This window comes from Solanum stenotomum, chromosome 2 (genome assembly GCF_019186545.1).
Source record: "Solanum stenotomum isolate F172 chromosome 2, ASM1918654v1, whole genome shotgun sequence".
Classification (NCBI taxonomy): domain Eukaryota; kingdom Viridiplantae; phylum Streptophyta; class Magnoliopsida; order Solanales; family Solanaceae; genus Solanum; species Solanum stenotomum.
The window spans coordinates 63,868,761-63,876,764 of NC_064283.1; positions in this window are offsets into that span (position 1 = coordinate 63,868,761).

Below are 8,004 nucleotides of genomic sequence, written 5' to 3' on the forward strand. Positions count from 1 at the left end.
CAAAAAAAAATGGAGTCCCTCAATTTTTGGAGCCTAAGGTCTTTAGAAAAACACCCGTCAATCAGAGCATTTCTCTTTACCCGATGAAGTGATTACATATGTACATGTAAAATTTAGCTTAGTTGAATTTAGTTAGTTCAATATTAAACAGGATAACTTTGTCCTTTGTATCTAGTCATTTGTGCTTAAAGGGCACCTTAAGCTATTCCTTCTAAAATTCCATACCAATTGTCTCAGACTAGACAAACAATGCATATTGGGATAAGTTTAACGAAAAATTATCAAGAAATTCTTTTGTACTGCAAAATTGCTAAAATTTGTCTTCATTATACTTTGGTCTATTTATACTCCCGCCATTAGAAAAAAAATCAACATTTCTCCAGTTGAAATTAATTATTCTTCGATGTGTCGATCAATATGAACAGTTATCTCCCCCCCCCCCCCCTTTATTCAAATTTTCCTTGTCCTCTTCATCAGTAGGAATCCAACAACTCTTCCAAGACAGTTGGGCTCTTTATCAGTTCTCGTTTTCTATCTCTTTCTTCTTAATGACTAAAGAAAGTGAATTATCACGTGAAATCCGGTTTGTAAGATGATGTTATTTTTCATAGAAAATACCTTTGATAATTCCTTCACTTATCCCCTTGTAGACAATAAAATTCGCGTCGAGAAAACAATAATCAAGAACGGAAAAATTATAGCAACAATCGTATTTATTATTTCAAAGTGCGAGTGTTACAATCTCTATTATTCCTCTGAATTCGCCTTTTCAAATATAATTCAAGGGCTCTTGAGCTTGATCTAGAACTTGAGATTTATCTTGATCTTAATCTTTATCTTGAACTTGAACTTGGACTTGATCTTGATCTTGATCGTTGAACTTGATCTTGACTTGAACTTTATCTTGATCTTGACTTTCTAATTGAATTCAAGGGCTTCGAGCTTGATCTTGAATCCGACGGTCTTGATCTTGATCGTTCTTGATCTTGATCGTTCTTGAGACTTGAATGTTCTTGAATCTTGAATCTTGAATCTTTGAATTCTTGAACTCTTGAACTTGTAGAGAAATCTGCAGCTTTTGATCCACGAGCTTTCTCTAGCTTCTTGTTTAAAATTCTTGGTCCTCTTTTATGAATTATGAGGACCCCTATTTATAGTTTTAAAATAGAGGAATTGTGTTTAGAAGAGGACTCCCCCCGGCCAATCAGATTTAAGTGACATGGCATATGGGCTTTATGGAGCGGGCTTTAATTAAATTCATATTTATTGAATTTAAATAATTAATTTAATGATATTAATCCATAATATTTATTTGGACTAATATATTAATGAATTTAATATAATTCGAATCATTTTAATAAATTTATATTTAAATAAATTTTAAATGATTACAAATGCCCCCTGCTTCAAGTCTTGTCAAAATATTTTATTTGAAGATTAGACTTGAAGTATTGACTTAATATTATAATAATTATCATAATATTATGAGAAAGTATTGACTCAATAATATTATTATTGTAATATCACAATTATCTCTACGTTTGGACAGAACCATCGTTAACTGTCACATGAGACATGTTAAGAGTGGGCTTTAATTTCTGTAAAAGTTTGGAGTTTATCCTTTAGTCTTAATGACCAAAGTCAACTAGGAATCAAATGGCTCACTAGTTTTTTTTTTTTAGTAACAAACAATTTCCAGTAGTGATACACGTTGAATCCTATTAGGAGTCCCTTAGTTACACGGCTTCTAATTTGACTCCAATTAGAACTTGAATGCTTTGTATAATTTATGTTGAAATCAAATCGAAATCAGAAACGGTTCATAGCACTATTTGTAGTAGGATAAAACCACCGCCTCAAAGTCTAATGCCATTCAAGTTCAAATTGTAGTTCAACTAGGAGTTGTAGTCCTACTCAATTTCAAATTCATGTCACTTTCCATTGTCCTAGCCAAAAAGGAATTGTAATTGGACTAGGAGAGAGATTTTATTCCCACCACATGACATCTATAAATAGACACGTTGTATTCATAATTTTGTCTTCAATTGCAGATTGTGAGCTATGAGCCTGTGACGAAAGGGGCATAATTCAAGGTAGTTTTCCTCCCTTTTCTGATTTTCGTCACCCTTACTACAGCTTGACACGTTTGTCGTAGAAAATTCATATCTCATTGTAGAAAAATCGAAATCAAGAACGGTTTGATTTTTCAGAAACTAGATTTCTCGATCTCTAACATATCCAAAATTCGTAATTTAATACCTTCAGAATATTTCTAGATGATTTTTTTTTAGTTAGCTTTAAATTCTGTCATGCTGAAAATTCCAGATTTGTGTGGCTTTACTAAAACTCTTGTGTCTTGATGTAGGAGCGACGAAATCACAAGCCGCTTGATTATTTAGAATCTAGACACAAAGGTCTACAATATATTCGAAATTTAAGGCTTAATACCTTCAGAATCTTTCTAGGTGATTTTTTGAAGTTAACTTTAAATTCTGTCATGCAGCTGATATTCTTAAGGCGAAAAGAGGATGGATACGCATCCCCGCCCTAATAAAGGTAATCTAAAGGTATTCTTTAAGGTGAAAAGAGGATGGATACTTATCCCCGCCCTAAGAAAGGTATTCTTTAAGGCGAAAAGAGGATGGATACTCATCCCCGCCCTAAGAAAGGTAATCTAAATGTATTCTTTAAAGGCGAAAAGAGGATGGATACGCATCCCCGCCCTAAGGAAAGGTAACTTTATGGTATCCTTAATGTGAAAAGAGGATGGATACGCATCCTCACCGTAAGGAAGGTAATTTAGAGGTCAAAAACTGAAAACTTCAACTTTCAAACTTCGAATAATTTGAAGACTTCAACTTGCAGACTTAAAGAATTTGAAGATATCAACTTGCAGACTTGAAGAATTTGAAGACATCAACTTGCAAACTTTGAAGAATTTGAAGACTTCAACTTGCATACTTGGAAGACTTGAAGACCTTCATCCTGTATACTTGGAGGATTTGAAGACTTCAACTTGCATACTTGGAAGACTTGAAGACTTTCAGCCTGTATATTTGGAGGATTTGAAGACTTCAACTTGCATACTTAGAAGACTTGAAGACCTTCAGCCTGTATACTTGGAGGATTTGAAGACTTCAACTTGCATACTTAGAAGACTTGAAGACTTCAATTTTAAAGAAACTTCAAGCATGTTGTTAACCGAACTCATATTTTTTTTAAGGTTTGCCCCCATCTATTGACCAATGAATACTTCGTACAAGTCTAAAGTTTGATGGGACAAAAGATAAAACAAAATACTTACCGCATTGATTGTCATGTGACAGATCAAGTGGGAACATGTGGTTTTTTGACACTCATTCAACTGAACTTAGGATATATTCTAAGCGCCTACGTACCTCAATGAAGAAGATCAAGTCACAACGTAGTTCTGGGTGATTGAGTGAATTTTTTTTGTTGTTGTGCCGTACATAGTTTATACTCTTGCGGGCCAGGAGTGACATGCAGTTTAGGCTCGTACCTTAAGGAGCATTATTTTACTTCAAGGGTAGTACCTCTTTAGGAATTTTGCATTAATAGGACCGATCCTTACGCCATCTGCATCAACAAGCTTGTAAGCACCATGTGAATATGCTTCTTGTACGACATATGGTCCATCCCACTTTGAGGTAAATTTGCCCCCAGACTTGTGCGAAGTAATGATGGTTCTTCTTACTGCGAGAACTTGGTCTCCAACTTGGAAGCACCTCAAGCGAACCTTCTTATTGAAAGCACGAGATAGACGAGCTTGATAACACTCAAGGTTTTGTTGGGCTTCTAGCCTCTTTTCATCAAGTGCTTCTAACTCAGCAAGACGAAGTCGAGCATTTTCTTCTTCAATAAGCCCTTCTTGAATAGCGAGTCTCAAGGAAGGTATTTGACGCTCAAGTGGCAAGACTGCTTCAACTCCAAAAGCAAGTGAATATGGTGTTGCTTGAGTTGGAGTGCGGTATGTCGTTCTATATGCCCACAAAGCTTCTTCCATTCTTTCATGCCAATCTCGTTTGGACTTGGATACAACTTTCTTGAGGAGGTTGCATAAAGTTTTATTAAATGCTTCAGCAAGACCATTGGCGGCAGCATGATACATAGAAGATTTACGCTGCTTGAAGTTAAAGAGATCACAAATTTTGTTCATTAACTTATTATCAAATGGCTTGCCATTGTCTGTTATAATGTAGCGAGGGATGCCAAAGCGATATATGATATTCACTCGGATAAAATTTGCAACATTCTCTTTCTTCACTTCTTTAAAAGCGACAGCTTCAGCCCATCTTGAGAAGTAATCTGTTGCAGCCAAGATGTACAAGTGTCCACCAGAAGATTTTGGTAGTGGTCCCACAACATCCAGTCCCCAAGCGTCAAATGGCCAAAATGCAATAGTTGGGTGCAATACTTCGGGCGGCTGATGTATAAAATTCGCATGAAATTGACAAGCATCGCACCTCCGAGCATAATCTAAGCAATCCTTCACCATGGTTGGCCAATAATACCCCATCCTCTTTATGTGAAAGTGGAGTTTTGGTCCAGATTGATGTGATCCACACACTCCCGAGTGTGCTTCTTGTAAAGCTTGAATTGTTTCTTCCTCTCCCAAACATCGTAATAGTACACCCTCAAATGATCTTCTATATAATGTGTCCTTGTAATAAAGGAAGCGAGGTGCACGACGACGAATGTCAGTCCTTCTCTTTGGATCTTCTGGAAGTATCCCATAACACATGTAGTCAATAATGGGTTGTCTCCACTCCTCCTTCGCGGCTTCAGAAACGGCGACGAAATGATTAAACTCATTTTCTATACATTCTACCTCATTTGGCGGTGGTATTATCCATTTTTGACAAATAGTCACTTGCGTCTGATCAGGAAGGGTTAGTGTTGAAGCTAGAGCAGCCAATGCATCAGCTTTCTTATTCTCCGTTCTACGCACATGTTGAACGGTTACATCTCCAAGCCATCCTATCAACTTTTGAGCATAATCATGATAAGGACGCAATTCAGGCTTCTTCACCTCATAACTTCCCAAGAGTTGGTTGATCACCAACTGAGAGTCACCAAAGACTTGTAAGTTTAATTGCTTCATGTCAACGGCCATCTCAAGTCCAAGTATCAACGCTTGGTATTCAATGACATTATTGGAGCAACATTGCTTCAAAGAAAATGAGAATGGTAGGATCTTTTCTTGTGAAGTAATGAACACTACACCAGCACCAGCTCCGCCACGATGTGCAGCACCATCAAAGTACATTTTCCAAGGAAGTAGAACTTCAAATAACATTGCATCTTCATCAGGAAGCTCATCAGTTAAATCCCAATCATTCGGTATCAGATGGTCTGCCAAGAAATCCGCCAATGCTTGTCCTTTCACAGCTTTTTGAGGGATGTACACGATCTCAAACTGTTGGAATTGGAGGTACCAACTTGCTAGTCGGTCACTAAGGACAGGTTTCGACATAACAAACTTGATGGGATTTGCTCTAGAAATAAGACGAACAACATGTGCTTGAAAATAATGCTTCATCTTTTGAATTGAGAAGACTAGCGCCAAGCATAATTTTTCAATCGATGAATAGTTCAGCTCATTTGGTGTCATCGTTCTACTCAAGTAGTAAAGAGAGTTTTCTTTGCCTTCACTATTCTCTTGAGCTAACAGGGCTCCTACGGACCTTTCTTGTGCCGCAATGTAGAGTATCAATGGCTTTCCAGGTATAGGGGCTGCCAAAACTGGAGGTTTTGCTAGATATGACTTTTGATACTTTTAAAGGCATCGCTACATGTTTCATCCCAATTAAAAGGAGCACCTTTCTTCATGAGATGACCGAATGGTTGGCATCGTCCTGCTAGGTTTGAGATGAACCTCCTCAAGTAGGCTAGCTTTCTTTGGAGACTTTTTAACTCATGAATGTTTTGAGGTGCAGGCATCTTCAATATTGCATCAACTTTGGCTTGATCAATTTCAATTCCTCGATGTCTCACAATGAAGCCAAGGAACTTTCCAGAAGTAACTCCAAAGGCACACTTCAATGGATTCATCCTTAGTTGATATCTTCGAAGCAGCTCAAACACCATTCTTAAGTCTTTCAAATGATCACTCCTCTTTATGGATTTTACCACCAGGTCATCCACATAACATTCAACATTTTTATGAAGCAAGTCATCAAATATATTTTGCATAGCCCTTTGATATGTAGCACCAGCATTCTTTAAACCAAATGGCATCACTTTGTAGCAATAAATACCCTTAGGTGTGCGAAATGCGGTGAGTTCTTCATCCTTTGGAGCCATGCGGATTTGATTATAGCCAGAAGAACCGTCCATGAACGACATTGCCTCATATCCAGTGGTGGCATCAATCATCAGCTCTGGAATGGGAAGAGGAAACTCATCTTTAGGGCATGCATTATTAAGATCTCTAAAGTCAACACATACTCGAATTTGACCATTCTTCTTCTTCACAGGAACAATACTTGAAATCCATGTAGGATATTTAACTTCACGAATAAAGCCTGCCTCAATGAGTTTATTAACTTCATTTTCTATCAATGGAACCAAGTCTGGCCTAAAGCGTCTTTGAGCTTGCTTAATGGGACGAGAACCATTTTTGACTGCCAACTGATGGACCGCTACTTTAGGATTCAATCCAAGCATTTCTTTATAACTCCAAGCGAAGACATCTCTATATTCTTTGAGTATATTCGTATAAGCGATTTCTTCATCAACTTCTAGAAAGGCACTCAAGTAAGTTGGCCTTGGGTCTTCATCAATGCCAATGTTAACTTCTTTCAAAGGGTCTATTGTGGTCTTTACTCTTTCTTCAAGTTCCGGTGGAGCATCTCCAGCATCTTCCTCTTCTAAAGGATCATTGTCATTGACAGATATATGACAACACCAGACAATATCTTCTAACTCTTCATCAATCTTTATTTGAGGCAGAGAATCGTACTCATTTTGGATTGTAACATGATTTTAGGAGCCTACACTTTCTTCATCTTCCTCGCGCTCCTTGGTGTAAACCACGGTGCGAACCTTTGCCTTAAGCTCCTCTTTAAATGAAACTACAAGTTCCACTCGTCGCCTCATTCTAGAAGGAATTAAACTTTTGAAATCCTTTCGAACCAAATGTGAAGCAGGCGTTGTAACTTTTAAATAACTTCTCAGATTCTTGTTTTTTTTTAATGGACCTAATCTCTTGAACACAGAAGTTCTTGCAGTCGATTCTCCAAGTCGATCAAAGACGGAAAGCTTTCTATTGGGAGTAGTAAAATCATCTTCAAAAGTTATATGATTATTACTTGCTCTTCTTATGGAGATGCGAATTAGCGGCGGTTGGCTATAGCCTAGGCCTTCACTTGCTTGCCTAGTTGTATCTTCTGATGGAAGTTTTCCTAACATTGATGGCTCATTAGGGTTGTACCCAGCCTTCACAAATAACTTGTAAGCATTGGGATCAAAACCTTCTCTTGTGCGAATTGTGGGGAGTGTCACATCTCGCACTTGATTTTGAGCGATTGACTTTCCTTACAGCTTCGGAGGCAAGTTTATTGCATCAATCCATCTTATAGGAAGAGTTAACCCTCTCAATGCATTTTCTTGAAGGTTAGATTATTGGTCTTCTTCTTTCTTTACTTTTGGAACATAGCGAAGTCCAGAAGTCAGCTTTTTCTTTGAAGACATGATCTTCCCTTCATTAAGATTGGGACAAGGTTCTTTAGGGTCAATTTTTACCTTTTCAACAGCTACATCGATTCTTTTGCTTATGACCTTATCGGACATGATTGGTTTAACATCATTAGACTTGGACCCTTTAACAACATAACTTTTCAAATAGAATTTCGCATCGGCAAAGTGTGTCTCAACTTCGGTGAAAGGGTTATCATCTGCAACTATCTTCCTTTCAATTCCGCCTTCAAGATATTTCAAACATTGATAGTAAGAAGATGAGACAATTCTATTCTCATGTACCCA